The sequence below is a fragment of the Phoca vitulina genome, unplaced genomic scaffold, assembly GCF_004348235.1.
Source record: "Phoca vitulina isolate PV1807 unplaced genomic scaffold, GSC_HSeal_1.0 scaffold4, whole genome shotgun sequence".
Lineage (NCBI taxonomy): Eukaryota > Metazoa > Chordata > Mammalia > Carnivora > Phocidae > Phoca > Phoca vitulina.
Genome location: NW_022589707.1, coordinates 74,376,515 through 74,381,312, shown reverse-complemented (window position 1 = coordinate 74,381,312; position 4,798 = coordinate 74,376,515).

Here is a 4,798-nt window from a genome sequence, read left to right as displayed (position 1 = left end):
AGGTCTTTTCTGATTTGTTTAGAGTATATTTTCTGGGGACGTTGTTACCCTGTTAGCATTTTGTTCTCTCATTCATCTATTCTCCTCTGGACAAAATGACAAGACGGAAAAAATCACCTCAACAAAAAGAACAAGAGGCAGTACCAACTGCCAGGGACCTAATCAATATGAACATTAGTACGATGTTGGAACTAGAGTTCAGAACGATGATTTTAAAGATACTAGCTGGGCTTGAAAAAAGCATGGAAGTTATTAGAAAAACCCTTTCTGGAGAAATAAAAGAACTAAAATCTAACCAAGTCAAAACCAAAAAGGCTATTAATGAGGTGCAATAAAAAAATGGAGGCGCTAACTGCTAGGATAAATGAGGCAGAAGAGAGAAACAGTGAGATAGAAGACCAAATGATGGAAAATAAAGAAGCTGAGAAAAAGAGAGATAAACAACTACTGGATCACGAGGGCAGAATTCGAGAGAGAAGCGATACCATAAGATGAAACAACATTAGAATAATTGGGATCCCAGAAGAAGAAGAAAGAGAGAGAGGGGCAGAAGGTATCTTGGAGAAAATTATAGCAGAGAACTTCCCTAATTTGGGGAAGGAAACAGGCATCAAAATCCAGGAGGCACAGAGAACCACTCTCAATATCAATAAAAATAGGTCAACACCCAGACATCTAATAGTAAAACTTACGAATCTCAGAGACAAAGAGAAAATCCTGAAAGCAGCTCGGGAAAAGAGATCTGTAAACTACAATGGTAGAAACACTAGATTGGCAACAGACCTATCCACAGAGACCTGGCAGGCCAGAAAGGACTGGCATGATATCTTCAGAGCACTAAATGAGAAAAATATGCAGCCAAGACTACTATATCCAGCTAGGCTGTCATTGAAAATAGAAGGAGAGATAAAAAGCTTCCAGGACAAACAAAAACTAGAAGGAATTTGCAAACATGAAACCAGCCCTACAAGAAATATTGGAAGGGTTCTCTAAGCAAAGAGAGAGCCTAAAAGCAACATAGACCAGAAAGGAACACAGACAATATACAGTAACAGTCACCTTAGAGGCAATGCAATGGCCCTAAATTCCTATCTTTCAATAGTTACCCTGAATGTAAATGGGCTAAATGCCCCAATCAAAAGACACAGGCTATCAGATTGGATTAAAAAACAAGACCCATCGATATGCTGTCTGCAAGAGACTCATTTTAGACCCAAAGACAACCAGAGATTGGAAGTGAAGGGGTGGAAAACCACTTACCATGCTAATGGACACCAAAAGAAAGCTGGGGTGGCAATCCTTATATCAGACAAATTAGATTTTAAACCAAAGACTGTAATAAGAGATTAGGAAGGACATTATATCCTACTTAAAGGGTCTATCCAACAAGAAGATCTAACAATTGTAAATATCTATGCCCCTAACACGGGAGCAGCCAATTATATAAGCCAATTAATAACAAAAGCAAAGAAACACATCGACAACAATAGAATAATAGTGGGGGACTTTAACACCCCTCTCACTGAAATGGACAGATCATCTAAGCAAAAGATCAACAAGGAAATAAAGAATTTAAATGACACACTGGACTAAATGGACTTCACAGATATATTCAGAACATTCCATCCCAAAGCAACAGAATACACTTTCTTCTCTAGTGCCCATGGAACATTCTCCAGAATAGATCACATCCTAGGTCACAAATCAGGTCTCAACCAGTACCAAAAGATTGGGATCATTCCCTGCATATGTTCAGACCACACTGCTTTGCAACTAGAACTCAATCACAAGAGGAAAGTCCGAAAGAACTCAAATACCTGGAGGCTAAAGAGCATCCTACTAAAGAATGAATGGGTCAACCAGGAAATTAAAGAAGAATTTTAAAAATTCATGGAAAACAATGAAAATGAATACACAACTGTTTAAAATCTTTGGGATGCAGCAAAGACGGTCCTAAGAGGAAAGTGTATAGCAATAAAAGCCTTTCTCAAGAAAAAAGAAAGGTCTCAAATACACAACCTAACCCTACAACTAAAGGAGCTAGAGAAAAAACAGCAAATAAAGCCTAAACCCAGCAGGAGAAGAGAAATAATAAAGATCAGAGCAGAAATCAATGAAATAGAAACCAAAAGAACTGTAGAACAGATTAATGAAACTAGGAGCTGGTTCTTTGAAAGAATTAACCAGATTGATAAACCCCTGGCGAGACTTACCAAAAAGAAAAATGACCCAAATCAACAAAATCATGAATGAAAGAGGAGAGATCACAACCAACACCAAAGAAATACAAACAATTATAAGAACATATTATGAGCAACTTTATGCCAGCAAATTACATAATCTGGAAGAAATGGATGCTTTCCTAGAGATGTATCAACTACCAAAACTGAACCAGGAAGAAATAGAAAACCTGAACAGATCTATAACCACTAAGGAAATTGAAGGAGTCATCAAAAATCTCCCAAACAAAAGCCCACGGCCAGATGGCTTCCCAGGGAAATTCTACCAAACATTTAAAGAAGAATTAATACCTATTCTTCTGAAACTGTTCCAAAAAATAGAAATGGAAGGAAAACTTCCAAACTCATTTTATGAGGCCACCATTACCTTGATCCCCAAACCAAAGACCCCATCAAAAAGGAGAATTACAGACCAATATCCTTGATGAACACGGATGCAAAAATTCTCACCAAAATACTAGCCAATCGGATCCAACAGTATATTAAAAGGATTATTCACCACGACCAAGTGGGATTTATCCCTGGGCTGCAAGGTTGGTTCAACATCTGCAAATCAATCAACGTGATACAATACATTAATAAAAGAAAGAACAAGAACCATATGATCCTCTCAATAGATACAGAAAAAGCATTTGACAAAGTACAGCATCCTTCTTGATCAAAACTCTTCAGAGTGTAGGAATAGAGGGTACATACCTCAATATCATAAAAACCATCTATGAAAAACCCACAGTGAATATCATTCTCAATGGGGAAAAACTGAGAGCTTTCCCCCTAAGGTCAGGAACACGGCAGGGATGTCCACTATCACCACTGCTATTCAACATCGTATTAGAAGTCCTAGCCACAGCAATCAGACAACAAAAAGAAATCAAAGGCATCCAAATTGGCAAAGAAGAAGTCAAACTCTCACTCTTTGCAGATGATATGATACTTTATGTGGAAAACCCAAAAGACTCCACCCCTAAAATGCTAGATCTCATATAGGAATTCAGTAAAGTGGCAGGATATAAAATCAATGCACAGAAATCAGTGGCATTCCTATACACCAACAACAAGACAGAAGAAAGAGAAATGAAGGAGTCGATCCCATTTACAATTGCACCCAAAACCATAAGATACCTAGGAATAAATCTAACCAAAGAGGCAAAGGATCTGTACTCAGAAAACTATAAAATACTTATGAAAGAAATTGAGGAAGACACAAAGAAATGGAAAAACGTTCCATGCTCATGGATTGGAAGAACAAATATTGTGAAGATGTCAATCCTACCTAGAGCAATCTACACATTCAATGCAATCCCCATCAAAATACCATCTACTTTTTTCAAAGAAATGGAACAAATAATCCTAAAATTTGTATGGAAACAGAAAAGACCCCGCATAGCCAGAGGAATGTTGAAAAAGAAAAGCAAAGCTGGCGGCATCACAATTCCGGACTTCCAGCTCTATTAGAAAGCTGTCATCATCAAGACAGTATGGTACTGGCACAAAAACAGACACATAGATCAATGGAACAGAACAGAGAGCCCAGAAATGGACCCTCAACTCTATGGTCAATAATCTTCGACAAAGCAGGAAAGAATGTCCAATGGAAAAAAGACAGTCTCTTTAACAAATGGTGTTGGGGAAATTGGACAGCCACATGCAGAAGAATGAAACTGGACCATTTCCTTATACCGCACACAAAAATAGACTCCAAATGGTTGAAAGACCTCAATGTGAGACAGGAGTCCATCAAAATCCTAAAGGAGAACACAGGCAGCAACCTCTTCGACCTCAGCCGCAGCAACTTCTTCCCAGAAACATCGCCGAAGGCAAGGGAAGCAAAGGCAAAAATGAACTATTGGGACCTCATCAAGGTAAAAAGCTTTTGCATAGCAAAAGAAACAGTCAACAAAACCAAAAGACAACCGACAGAATGGGAGAAGCTATTTGCAAATGACATATCAGATAAAGGGCTAGTATCCAAAATCTATAAAGAACTTCTTAAACTCAACACCCAAAGAAAAAATGATCCAATCAAGAAATGAACAGAAGACATGAACAGACATTTTTCCAAAGAAGACATCCAAATGTCCAACAGACACATGAAAAAGTGCTCAACATCGCTCGGCATCAGGGAAATCCAAATCAAAACCTCAATGAGATATCACCTCACACCAGTCAGAATGGCTAAAATTAACAAGTCAGGAAATGACAGATGTTGGCGGGGATGCAGAGAAAGGGAACCCTCCTACATTGCTGGTGGGAATGCAAGCTGGTGCAGCCACTCTGGAAAACAGTATGGAGGTTTTTCAAAAAGTTGAAAATAGAGTTACCATATGATCCAGTAATTGCACTACTGGGTATTTACCCCAAAGATACAAATGTAGGGATCTGAACGGGTACATGCACCCTGATGTTTATAGCAGCAATGTCCACAATAGCCAAACTGTGGAAAGAGCCAAGATGTCCATCAACAGATGAATGAATAAAGAAGAGGTGGTATATATATACAATGGAATATTATGCAGCCATCAAAAAGAATGAAATCTTGTCATTTGCAACGACGTGGA